The 14514-nt window shown below is 39.5% G+C and overlaps 1 protein-coding gene and 1 non-coding gene across 3 annotated transcripts in view; one reads left to right on the top strand and one right to left on the bottom strand.

The window, feature by feature from the left end:
• The window catches only part of SRCIN1 (SRC kinase signaling inhibitor 1), a 2370959-nt gene that overhangs the window by 552286 nt on the left and 1804159 nt on the right, over positions 1-14514 (bottom strand). The gene's annotated exons all lie outside the window — the stretch shown is intronic.
• Positions 14080-14151, top strand: TRNAC-GCA. Its single transcript has one exon. It is a non-coding gene; the product is annotated as a tRNA-Cys (tRNA).

Here is a 14514-nt window from a genome sequence, read left to right as displayed (position 1 = left end):
CACTGTGCCTTCTTGGTTATCTGCCTAACAAAATGACTACAATAAATTAGTTTGTGGCTAGAAAGCTGGACCTGAGTACCTTCCAACACTGTGCATCTCATTGATGATACCTGAGATATGACCACATATATGACCAGAGAAATGACCATTGAAATGACCAGAGATATGGCCAGAGATATGACCAGTACTATATGTTAAATCATTCACAGAGGCAAAATGGAGTTTATCTAAAATGAGACAACAGAATGACATCTGTTAAACATTGGATCCAATGGCTTTATTGTATGAAGGTCTCCCCTTTTGAACTGAGTGGGATTTTTTTGAAGAGGTAACAGTAGTATCCATTGAACAGCTAACAGAGCATGCTGTTTATTTTAACCTTGCTAATGCATGCAACATAAAGGAATAATTGCAAATTAAATACATCAAATGTCAATCCATATATAATTCAAAGAGTAAACAACAGCACACAAAAAGTTAGGGTTGGGGGTTACCTGTCTATCCCAAAGGTCCTTATCAGTGATGTCCATTCTACAGCACTCTGCACAGTGGTCACTTCTTTTGGGACTATTCTTTTCATAGGTTTATAGGAGATTATTAGGTTAATAGCTTAAGGGCCCTTACAAGCCTAGCCATTATAAATGATTTTACAGAATATATGGTCCTTAGAGACAAGAGGATGGCATGAATTTGTGCCTGTGTATAAGGGATACAGTCAGTACCCCAGGTGTGAATTTGTGAGTCTTCATCAGTTAATCCAAATTGCATTTGAAGAGGTCCAGGGAAGGGCTCTGCTTAATTCGATAACCACATTGCCACAACAGTCAGAAAATCCTTCTATGTGGCACACTTCACCACTAAGGGTTTTCATCCCAAAAAAAGGAGGTCACTGTCCCACTGTACTCATCCCTCATTAGACCCATTATAGAATACAACACCCCATTTGGTATGTGCCTCTCAAGACATCTGCAACAACTGGAAAGGCCACAGAAATACCTCACTAAAAGAATTACAAGCCTAAAGCAGATGCCCTATGCTGACCACCTTAAAAAACTCCAGCTATACTCTGTCACATATCATCTACTCAGAGGTGATCTCTACTTAACATACAAGGCCATGTCAAACCCACAGCTGTTGGACATGCTACACTTAAAGAAATCCCAATCCCTCAGAGCCACACACTCCAGGGATCTAAACCTTGTCATCACAATAAACAAAACATGCTGGAGGGATAGGTTCCTGACCCAGAGACTCCCCAGACTCTGGAATAGACTGCCCATACATGTCAAGCAGAGCACCTCCTTGGCCCTCTTCAAAAGGATCCTTGACGATTGGATGGGAGAAAGGAAATTCACCCCAGGGATCATGTCAGTCACCCTGCTAGACAGGGGTCCAGGGAAGTAAATACTGTGGAAAGAAATAGCCAGGGAATTGTTATGGCTAGGCTTGTATAGGCCCTAGGGCCGATAGCCTAGTACCAACCTACAAACCTATGGACCTATGTGGATAGGAAGCCTGTTCCAAAGAAGGGTCAATCTCTGAGACACATATCTGTGTATCCAGCATGTTCTGTTTGATTTGCTGATTATGTTTAGATCCCTATATTGAGTGGCCATCATGCTGTTTGACTTGTGGATGTGAAGCAGCTCCATCAAGGTTGGATTTGTGAGTGCCTTGTAGGTCAGGCATAGGTCACCCCTTAACAGTCGGTAGGAGACAGAGTAAAGGGATAGATATAAAAGTGAGAAATGGCTACAGATTACAGATATGTTGATGATTGCAAAACAGTGTAATGTAATAACTTCAATGAAAGATACTGAAGTTCTCCAAGACAGTCTACAAAAAATACATAGCTGGTGCATAAGAACCTCAGTTTCATTGTCAGCAAATGTGGAAGCATTAGAGTTGACAAAAAAGGCATAACTTAACTTCATAAAGTAAATGCTCAAGTCTTAGAAAAATGGGATGATCATTAAAGATATAGGGACAATGTTAGGCAAAATATGTAGCCTTGAACACTGTGTGCGCACCAGATTCACAAAAGCACATTTTGTTGACCATCTAATTCTGAAGAGTACATCTAGTCACACTAGGGAAATCACTGTATTGATGTATACATTAGTAATCTGACCCAATATTGAATGTAATGCTTCATTTTATAGCTTTTTGACGAGTAATATGAAACAATATGAAAAGGTACAATTCTTCTTTACTAGGAAAATCAGAGAGCTACAAGTTTTGATTTACAGTAAACTCTCAGTTAACTGGAACTCAAGCAACTGGCACTCTCAAGCAACAGGCAAAAAAATATTGAAGAAATACAGTACAATTTTCATGTGTTGCACTTTCTGTTTTTCCCCCGCAGAAAGGGTCTATATTAGAACACCAAAGTTTCAAAACTTCGAGTGTTCTAATATTGACCCGTTATATCGAAAAAACAGAAAACCAAATTTTTTCCTAGGGAAAGAATTCGGTTGCCCATTTCTGTTGCTTTGGTATTTTCAGCACTGTGGTGGAAAGTTACGGGTCGGGTTCAGGTAAGTGTGCGATTGTGTAGACGTGAGGTTTAGGGCGGGTTATGTGAGTTAGGGTTAGGGCGCGGGTCAGGTAAGTGTGCGATTGTGTGGACATGAGGATTAGGGTGGGGTAGGTGAGTTAGGGTTAGGGCACGGATGAGGAGACTGTGCGATAGTGACGGACCTTAGGGTTAGGGTTTGGGTTAAGGTAAGTGGATAGTTAGTGGTGTATGTATAGTTTAGTGTAGGGTTAGGTGTAAGAGTTTAGGTGTATGTGTGTGGATTGCTGTTTGTTTGGGTGTGCTTGTGTTGTGTGTATGTGCTTTGGAACAGCAAATTTTTTCCCTAGGAAAAAATTGCTGTTCTGTATGTTCGATGTTTTATATTTTCGATTAATAGGGTTCGATATTAGAACACTCGAAGTTTGGAAACTTCAGTGTTCTAATATAGACCCCGCAGAAACATACCTTACATTTTTAGAGTTTTAGAGTTTTAAAAAGGAAGCTAGGAATGCATTCCCTCTCTTTCCAGCCTGAGAACAAGTCAAACCAAACAAATAGTACAGGGTACAGTATTGGTCAGGCCTATTTTTAATAGTAACTCTCAAGCAACCATAAACTACAGTTATCCGGCATCTACCAATCCCCATGGGTGTTGGTTAACTGAGAGGTTACAGTATTCTGAAAGGCTTCAGAAAATGTGTATTATGTTTTTATAGGCTATTTACACGTAACACCTACTTGGTCTATAAGACAGTGCCTGAGCAAGTATTAGTATAAATTCTATGTCTGGAGCAAAACACCAGGAAGCTAGCATCCAATCAAGGAACCCAATGGTAAAAATAAATACAAACAGCAAGAAAAAAAACATGGCAAATACAATATGATACAATGCCTTCCAAGAGTATGGAATAGGTCTCCCTTTAAAATTAGAAGAAGTCAGTTATTATTATATGGTTATGTTGATTAAGCTTCATGGAAGCCAGTAAGTTATAAGTTTTACAGTCAGATATATGACCCTGTACATGGTACAGCTACACTGACTCAAAAATACAGATGTATGTTAATTCAGCGCTTTACAGCAAACAGTACAAGTAGTGTCATGCAAACAATCAAAGCTGATCTCGGAGAGTGTATTAAACGTAACTCATCTGTATTTCACAATGACAGATTCCAAGAATGTGCTGTTGAAAGTGATCTCAGATAATAAATTAAAATGCAACTAATCTAACTGCATTTCATCTTCTAGATTCAATGAATATACTGTTAAAATGATCTCAGAATATTAACAGCACCTTATCCAGCTGTATTTCACCATGCCTGACTATGAATTTACAGTTAAAACTGATCCCATCATAATTTAACAAGCCTCAGTGTCTTTCACCATACCAGATTTCAGGAATAACTGTTTCTTGGAGCACTTTTTATTTCTCTTTGTGTGCCCATTTGGAGGGCTCTGTACCCCTTCTCCACAGTATAATGAGCTTCAAGATGGGAGTAAAACAAAGGCTTCACACTTCAGGTAAAAAGACTGTTATCATGCAAAGTCTTTTTTTTTTTAAATGAATACTTTTTATCCTTCATAGTGCATGTGCTCCTGTCCACACTGAGTACAAACTCACAGATGTGGTCCAGCTGACTGCTATTGCCCTTCCATTCCTGTCAGTGCATCTGCAATACATCACTCCAGTGTGTGTTGCATTTAACATAACAACCTTTTGGTGTGTACTTTGAGGTGAAGGACTTCTCCAGCTATGGAACATGGCTTCTTTGGTTATCAGTATGTTTCCGGAGCTGGCTCAGGGTCACTGTGACCTACTTAGGAGGAGAAGAGAATGCTGCATCTCTGGAAAGCTGCAAAGAGTGAGGCTCGGTGTGCAAAGGATGAAGTTCCTAACACCATCTCCCTATTTTGTCCCACACAGCACACATCACAATGATACCTTTGGGCGCCCTTCTCCCTTGTTCAAAGGTTGCATTTGCACAAAATGCCCACTAGGGGTTCACTTGCAGAGTGTTTATATTTTCATCTCTCCCCCCTGGAATGGAAAGTTGTGGTAGATCCTCCATCTTGTCCTCACCTACCAGCTTACCTTCCAGCGATCTGCACTCATCATCAACCATGTCTGCAAATGTCACATTTGAAGAACAAAACCTCTTCTCTTGTCAGCCAGTCACAAAGCAGAGATTTTAGTGAAAAAGTTCATCAGTTAAATCATACTCAAATGGCATTATGATCCAAACAAAACAAAATGCAGAACATATATATGAAAAGAAGATATTTTAATATAAGTGTAAACCAACACTGCACAATGGCTACAATCCTTTCCTACAAAACTATAGAATAAGGACATTTTTAGTTTATGGACAAAGTAGCACTTTACCTAGCTTACAGGGCTTCCTCAGACCCAGCCTGATGGATCAGCTGCACATGCACAAGACAAACAGCACCACAGATACGCTAGATCCATGGATCTGAACTTTGCTTCTGACATAAACAGAACAAGCTGGAGAGACAGATATGTATCCCAAAGGATTCCTGCACTGTGGAATAGTCTCCCCATCCATGTAAACGGAGTTCATCCCTGACACTATTCAAACAAAACCTTGACAAGTGGATGGGAATCATAAATTTACCCGCTGTCTGGGCTCCCTGTCCCTTATAGACAGAGGCCTTCAATAAGAGAAGTATTATCCTAAGTAACACCCCCCCAAAAAAAATCCTTAGTTACCTCCTTTCTAACATGCCCCTCCCCCCTGTACAGATTGCCATGATACTCGGTACCTAAACAGTTTGGGATGTGTGACTAGACTTGTAAAGGCCCTAGTGGTCATTAGCCTAGTAACACCAAACTATCGATTGTTTCTCTGATTTTTGATAGAGTAACTGTGAACACATACCATTTCAAGTTTCTTTAAACACACTACATGTAAGAAGGACACATCTTGTGTGTTTCTTGAGATTATGGGTAATTCTTAAAATTTCTGAAAATTGTTTATTTAATGTGAAAAGCATGTCATGTGGTTTTCAGCATATTTTGTATACAAGAGTGAGTTTTAATTCCAGAGTTAAACCAATCAGTATTACCCCTAATTCCCTTTCAATTTCATTCATTCTTCAGCTGGGGTTTGGGGCTGGTAAAATAATTAATGTGTTTACCAGGCAGTCACAAGGTACAGGATTTGACTCTTAACTTTTAAAGGGAAATTGGCTAGTTTTAAAATGGCCCACAAGGACAGCTAGCCTAGTACTCATTTATGAACCTATGATGGGGTCTGTCTGACACCAGACACAGCTCTGAGATGAGACAGTGGTGAGAAAACATCATGTAGAAAAGTTATCTAGTCACTTAAGGTGTCCATGAATAACTCCAGTTTGTGTGGAACACATCCATTTGTTCCTGCTTTGTCGTCTTTGTTTAAGAAATTGGTGCACAAAGGTAAATGAGATGTAAGGATGCAATCATGCTGCCCAGTCACTGACCAGATAGCCTTCCCTAAGTTATAGGCATTTAATATATTACTTCTGATATAGGTACATGTGCTCCAGCAGTAGCCAGGCCTGCTTCAGTCAAGTAAAGCACAACTATTTATGAGTAAAAGTATCACGGCAGAAGATGTTTGAGGAGTGGTGCCAACTAATCACAATATTGTAGTTATTGCCAAATTACTGAACTTGTTATGTATTCCCTACGAAAGTTTTAGTTGATCCCACACCAAAATTGTAGAGCACCATCATTACGTTGTGTCATATATAGTCAGCATTGCTACAAGTCGTAATTTTGCTCTTTTAGCAGTTTAGCCCCACAGGAAATTATGACAACTTACCATCTTAACAATTATGAAATTCTACAAATATACTAAAAGGAGTAACTGTGAAATAACACGATACGTACAATAATTCAATGAGCCTGATTTACAATACTTTTACTGTTAGAAAGACAAATCCTGGAAGATGTTCTCTTAGAGTAAGCTTACTTACACACAACTGTTCTGTACTCTTTGTAGAAGCTCATTCTTACAGTAAATAATAAAATTAGGGAATATTCTCAAGCAATGCTTTCATACTCAAGGAAGGTGGGCAGTAACTGGATTCTTAGCAGCCTAGCCATGTGAAACCTTGACCTATAAGTTGGGGGATCATATAAGGGTTAAGGTGTTTACCGCACCGTCACAAGATACAGCATTTGATTTTCACCTTTGAAAGGATAATTGGTAAACTTAAAGTGTCCCACAGGGGCAGCTAGCATAATACTAGTGCGATACTTATCTGTTATCTTTATCTAGTCTTTGCATCCAGTTTGTAGTGTTCAGTGAATACATGGACTGAGAATTATCTGCAAAATCTAAAATATCTTGGGCAATAATTGCTAAAATATTTTGCTGCCATTGCTGCTACCGTTACAGAATATGCTTTTAACTGTGTTGCGCAAAGGTTTATTGTATCTGCCACAACAAAATGCAATGCCTTGTGTCAACCATTTAGGAAAAGTCAGCTTACCAACTGGTATTACTTCTTTCTCTTTCTTCAATGAAGCAAACAGATGACCAATGTTTTTTTTTATTTCTTTGCTTCTTCTAGTACAGTATTTAAGTTGCCTGTATATATCCAATAAGGGTAAAGGATGCTCACCAACATTTTGATAATCTGTTTAAAGACTGACAGTTGATTAGACTGCTTAGGAAATATATCTGATACCCCTTTGGCCAGGAAAGATAGGTTAGTCTTGAGTGAAAGTCTTTTGCTATGGAAAATCAAACAAAGAGATTTACACTGGGGTATGCAACTCTAAAAGTCCTCTACCAGACATAAAAGCTGCAAGAAAAATGCTTTCCTGGAAATATTTTTTTACCTCTGCAGTTTCTGCAGGTTCAAAAGATGGTAAAATAAACAACACAAAATTTAAATCTCAAAAGGGAGAAATGTGTCTATTGGGAGATCTTCAATGTAGAAATTCTTTGAGGAAAGCTTTTATTGAGGTATGCTTTGCAGGAAATGGAAATGTTAGTAAGAAAGCAGACTTGCAGATACCTGAACTTTAATAGATGAATATGTTTATAAAAAATAAAATAAATTTAAATAGTACAATAATCTCTGACTGGGATAATGAAAATGATCCACGCATTATGATATAGTCCGTGGAGTCCGTGGCACGTGTCTTCCACTTCTGAGCAGATTATTTTTGTAGTCTAACCCAGAGTATGTCCCAGATGACCATGGTTTTATTAATGGATCAGGTGACTGAAAGAATGGTAGGGAGGGACGAGCATACCCATCCTGTAGGGGAGATCACCTTTTGGTGATGTTCCCTAAAAGGAGGCATGGTCCAAGGAGGGGAGTTACCTTGGACATAATCAATGAGTATGAGGTACTGGGAAAGAGAAAGTGGGTAGGGCATAAAAAAAAAAAAAAAAAAAACACCAGACAAAAGCATAGATCGTCCAGCTCCCATGACACCATTAAGATCCATGACTAATCCCAGCAACATCAGAATAAGTCAGGGGGATAGGAGAATGGCTGGTAGACCCAGTGTGGATTTGGGGCACTGGGAGCACTGAGGGCATTGGCAGCAGTGGGGACTGGGGCTGGGCTGGTAAAAAATGATCAAAAAATAAAAAAATGCTTTTTGTAGTCATTTTGCCACCTTCAGACATCATCATCATCAGCCCCTTTTTCCCATTTTTCTACATGGGGTTGGGGTATCGTGTTAACTGACACCAGCTGTCTCGATTCAGTGCCACACTCCTGCCTTCTTCAACACTCATGCCTGACTGTCGCAGATCTTCTTTCATACAATCCATCCACCTCTTTGTTGGACATCCTCACTTCCTCTTACCTTCTTCCTGTTTGTCCCAAATCTTCCTCACCAGATTGTCTTCTGCTTTCCTGCACATGTTCAAACCACCGAAATCTGTTCTCTTTGATCTTTTCTGCAGTTGGAGCTACTTTGGCTTCTGCTCTGATGCTCTCATTTCTTCATCTGTCCCACAGTGTGCATCCTACCACCCTTCTCAGGCACTTCATTTCCATCACCTCTAACTTCTTCAACTGTTCTGCCTTTACTGCCCAGGTTTCTATACCATACAGTAGTACTAGTCGCACCACAGTCTTGTACACTGTACTTTTCAGCTTCTTTGTCATTCTTCTGTCATAGACTATACCTGGCACTCTATGCCAGTTAAGTGTCAATAACCTTTAGACATATAACATCTAAAAGAAAAAAATATTTACTGATATGAATAAAAGTTATACCATTCTTGCTGACAGATTCACAGCTTTGATACTGGGATGAAACAATGTCCCCCTTTTGTTGTGTCAGCTATGTTTAGAAGTAACAACTTTGGTAGGTGAGTAACTGGGCTCATTAGTACAAAATATCATAGTTTTCTCGGTAAACAAAAAGCTGTCAGAATTAGAATGGCCTTGTCCTACTTTATTTTAGTAGGCCAGAGGTCACCTTAGCAAGATAGCATCTGTTTTCCACACTGTGCCGTAAGGAATGACAGAACAAAGGTTTTTTACTTCACACTTGCAATGTGGTGTACACAGATGTATCTGCAGAAGGCGCTGCCTTTGTACATTATCTTAAAAGATGTGCAGACCCAGCGTTTGCTTGTAAGCTACTATTATGTTTATGTACAGGGTGTGACAAAAGGAGGTACTGCCAGCACAGCCAGCTGGAATTTTATAAATAATTATATCTCATCTGTGAATATCAAACTAAATTATATAAGATGCTTGGGTTACAAATGTATTAGAACTGTATGTCATGTGTATATCAAACTGCTTTATACAGATGTTTGTGTTGAAAAGGTATTTGTGAAGTGCTTGTGTTTAAAATGTATCCACAGTGCGCCTTACTGCAAGAGAACAGAAATGTACATGCACTATTATAAGTGTTTAAATGTATATGTCAACAGAGGAAACTAGAGGGTTAACTTCAGTCCAGCAAACTTTAGAAAAAATATCTGAAATTAAATCAGTGTATAGGCTAGGCCATGAAGATGCTATCTCAGCGGTTTCAAATGCAGCCAGAGATACAAAGTCTGTACTAGGAACCATTCTGCATTGTCTTTGGGGTGAACAAATTGGTACTCTGAAAGCATGAAGGAATGCAATTGTTTTATGACTTCCAGCACCTGCCAAAGATCTGAGCAAAAGCCCTAGTCTATGTATTTTTACAGGTAGATGCTAAGTGCAAGCAATGGGGGTTTGCATGAGAACTAGAAGTCAGATTACCAGAAATTATGTCATTCTGTAAGCTATCCCAGCAGTAATATTTTACATATTATTTTGAGAAGTATCTTGGTGAGGCAGAGCATTCTGTATTCTGCCTTGGACCTGAGAACAAGAATCATTCACCACATCAACTGCCTTGCTTTATTAAGTAAGTTACTAGGGAATAGTATAATTCTCTTACATTCAGTCAGGAATATAGTGAAGCATGGTTTAGATATTATTTTTCTTTATTTGTTTGAGTCTGTCCTTCAATGTTGTTTTAAATATTTCCTGTGTGTTGAACTCTGATGTCACTGTGAATATACTTACTATTTTCTCGTTCTTTTATTATTTATTATTAAATATATTTAAGCCTTTCATTGTGGCTGATCCTTGTATTTATATTTAAGTTTTGCGAGTACTTGCATATTTATTTGGTGACACTATGTGGGCCACTCCTAACAGACTTGCTCTTGGTCAAATTATCATTTGTACTAATATTAATTAAACTCAGTATATTGGGCACCTTCGTAAGGGCCTTAAGGTAGCTGGAAGAAGGGTGCTGGTGGCAGCAAAAACTACCTTACAGTTTGGGCAAGAGGGGGCATAGCTAGTAAACCTATACCCGCTTTTCCCAGGTGTGTGTCTGTGTGTGTGTAAATCAGATCTCAAAGACTGTGTGTCAGCTACTTGGGCAGGGACACAATGCACTGGTTAGACAGAGAGAGTGTTGCAGGACATAGCTTTGAACCCTGGTTAAGGACTCAGCTCTATAGCTGTGCCAGTGTGGAGTCTTATTGGGGTTCTGGAGAAAGAGAGAGGAAGCAGCCCCGGGCTGACTGTTGTTTCTGTGTGCTCCTAAGGGAAGTTGCACTTGATGCACAGAGCTGCATCTGGAAATATTTGTGTGTACCTGTTATCCTCCCAGGGAATGTCCCCCCAGAGATGCCAGTGGTGAGGACTGAGGCTCCTTGATTACTGGCGCAGAGGTGGGATATCCATGTCACACAGGGCATCTGCCAATTGACTCTATAGAACTGGAACATGGGTTGCTGAAAGATGCAGTTTGAACTGCAAAGCTGTCTCCCAGATTTTGATTGCCACCTTCACATTTAGTTCCTTCTTGTTTGTTTATATATAGCCATCTAGTTGCTTGCCATGACTTACAAATGTCTTGGCTGAAAACCGTCTTTAAAAAAATGTAATAGTCCTGTGCATTGCTTTCAGTTATTTTAAAGTGATGCAAAGACACTTCTGCTGATACCAGTTGCTTTGTAGTAACACGTTGCTGATGTGGGCTTCCCAGATGTAACCCGGACTCTGTTGCTGAACACACTGAATGTCTCAATGAGAAAGAAGTATTATTTCAGTGGAAATGTTACTATGTCTGTCCACCTTAGGAATCCGTTCTTTTATTATAGAAGAGGAATCATTCTTTCTAGTGGATTCTTGCCCAGATTCTATAGATTTTTGTAGTACCACTAATTTTTCTTTATGTGATGTTTTGCATGAAGTAACAGGAACATGGAAGAAGACATTTGTTTCTAGAACATGTTAACTGTCTTGCTGTGTTCTCTTGATGTTAGGTAAAGTTTGTCAAGATTATCTGAACCATCACTGGTTTACCTTGTGTAAAAAGAACCTTTTGGAGGACTGCATCTATGACTGCCTCTGAAAAAGTTGTAGATTTTGAAGAAGTCATAAATATCTATCCACCCATCCATCTGTTTGTCTATCCACAACCCCTTTTTCTCATTTTGCACATAGGGTTAGGGTGTCAGTTCAATAGTGACAATCATATAGAGCCAGTGTTCACACTGCCATGTCAGGGTGACTTGTTCTGTCGTGGTTGTTCTTCTATGCTGCATATACACAGGTACACTCATACCTATGGCACTGACAAAAAGGCAGGAGTCAGCGCTTGACGTGGCAGAGTTAAAGATGTTAAGATTTGCACTGGGTGTGACGAGGATGAACAGGATTAGGAATAAGTATATTAGAAGGTCAGCCCAGGTTGGAAGGTTTGGAGACAAAGCCAGAGAGGCAAGATTATGTTGGTTTGTACATGTGCTGAGGTGGGAAAAAGATGCTAAGGATGAAGCTGCCAGGTAACAGGAAAAGAGGTAGGCCTAAGATAAGGTTTATGGATGTGGTGAGAGAGGACATGCAGGTGGTTGGTGTGAAAGAGCAAGATGCAGAGGACAGGAAGAAATGGAAACAGATGATCTGCTGTTGTGACCCCTAACAGGAACAGCCAAAAGAAGAAGAAGACTCATACCTACGGCTAATTTAGTGTCCAATCCACCTACTGCATGTCTTTGGAATGTGGGAGGAAACTGGAGGACATGCAGAGGAAATCATAAAATGTTTTTTGTAATTTGTTGCTTTACCCAGGCTCCGAATGCAACAATCTGTTGTCTTTGCCACTATCAAACAATGAGAAAGTGAAAACGTTTACTTTCTTAGATGTGCAAACACTGCAACTAAACCTTTGGCAGAAACTCTGGGGACTGTGGTAGCTTAAATAACAGAAATGAAAACTGAAAATGGCATTAAGATATTTGAAACCTGACATTTTTTTTGAGAAGGTCTCATTGGAATATAAATAAATATATCTTTCTTGTCCACAATTGCCATGTAAGAAATTTGCTGTATGAAATTAAATTTTCAGTCACCATCCTGTAAAAAGTTGTATTTATGAAATTGTTTCCCCTAAAGCTTTTTACGACTTGTCCTGTTTTTGATACTAGAAATAGTTTCAAATGAAAGACTTGATCTCTTTGATTTAAGGGCACCCTCTCTAATGTAAAAGATGTATACATTTTGTACTGTATGTTTATCTAGTAACACTGACTTCCCATAAAAAAAAAATGATGCTTGGAGAGTGGTACAATGTTTAAGGTGTTTGCTTCATAAATGTAACGTACAATGTTCAATTCTCATCTGCAGCAAACCTGGCTAGGCTTAAAATAGCCTCCAAGGGCAGCTAGCCTAATACTTACCTACACTACAGAAACAATTTTTCCATTTTGATTAGATGTAAATAAGGAACCAATAGCCCAACCAAGTTATATAAATTCTCTGCCTAGCAGCCTCTTACCCATGTCTCATAAAGCAGACTGGTTTAAGAGGGTGACTACTGGTTTAAGTGCCTAATAAAGCCAGTTTGTGTCAGGTAGCCCTGTTATCTCTTTGTATCTCCTTGTGGATAGAGATACTCACTTCAGGCCATATGAAAAATGCATCCATAGAATTCAATGTACCCATAAACGAGATGATTTCTGATTGAGATTCTAGACAGGGAGGAGAAAAACATAAATTATTTACTTAACAGAACAATAGATTTGTCTGGTATCTTCTGGGACACTGCAACATAAGAACTACTCACCTTGGCTCCTTTTCTTTTGACAACAAATCTCTTCATATCCCATAATACCATGCCCTGAGGAGACACATCGGATTGAATGAAAATAGCTAGCCACAAAAATTAACATAACCAAAATATACATGCCCACCACAAGTATGAAATGTGCTCGGAATCCTGAAGATATAAAAAGTTAAGAAGGGAAAGTGGGTGGAATTGTTCCAGTGTCAATACACAGACCAAACAAATCTAGTATATAACTTACATATTTGTTCTGGTCTCTGTCCAGACACTGTAACATAAGGACAGAATCCTTAGCTAACCTTGGGTGGCCTGCACCAGCAAGTATTTGTGAGTGGTAACTCCAGTGGAGGTCCAAGCCTAGAAAGCATGATCAAACTATAATATTTAAGGAACGTATGTAAGGTTGACAGTGTACCTGCTGCTGCAATATCTTCTAAGGGGACATTCTGAAGAAACACAGCTGAAGTAGCCTGAGCTCTAATAGACTGTGCTCTCAGTCTGGAAATCATGGTTTTCCCTTCTAAGGAGTAGAAATATTCAATTCAATCACATAACCACCTAGCTATAGCAGTTTTGACACCTTTTGGCCTTTCTTGATTGAAGAAAGGAAGCTAAACAACTGATCATCATGCCTAAAATCCTTTGTATGATGTAAATAAAAAAGAAGTTGTCTACGGACATCCAAGAAATATAAAGCACTGTTGTGTAAGTAAGCTTACCATAATAGTAGATTTACAAATGATCACTGCTGCAGTAGCCTTAGCTATATGGTTTATATCTGGCAAAGGATATAACAGTTGGCCAGTGTCCAAAGCTTCAGGGCACTTTCCAAGTGCCCAAACCTGCCTAAAAACACAGGTTTGAGCACCATGCCCTTCAGAGACTTCATGGCTTAGCCCTAAGAGGACAATGTTAGGAACAACAAAAAATAAATGTCCACATCCTGCTGCATCAAATGGGGGTATAGCTCAGTGGTAGAGCATTTGACTGCAGATCAAGAGGTCCCTTGTTTAAATCCTGGTGCCCCCTGCAAGGGTGGCTTTTTCCACACATAGGCCTTGTTTTCACTGGCTATGCTTTCAAAGAAAGTTAAGCCAGATAGCTGCCACACCATAAAATGTCAGTGTTCCCTCACTCTCCGCTTGATTAATTGCCAGGATCTCAGAAGGTGCAGGTCATGCAATACGACAATTGCAGACACTAGGGGGTTGGGAGTGTGGCCTAATGGTTCAGGTGTTTGCCTTACAAACACAAGGTGCAGGGTTTGAGTCTCACAAGGGATAATTGGCTAGGCTTAAAATGGCTCGCAAGGGTAGTTAGCCTAGTACTAATCTATGAACCTATGAATCCTGACATAAACAACACATCAAAAACAATGGGGACAGTGGGAAG

Source organism: Protopterus annectens, chromosome 13.part0 (genome assembly GCF_019279795.1).
Source record: "Protopterus annectens isolate FY-2018-M chromosome 13.part0, PAN1.0, whole genome shotgun sequence".
Taxonomy (NCBI): Eukaryota; Metazoa; Chordata; order Ceratodontiformes; family Protopteridae; genus Protopterus; species Protopterus annectens.
The sequence above is the reverse complement of the archived record's forward strand: the minus strand, read 5'-3'. Positions and strand labels throughout refer to the sequence as shown.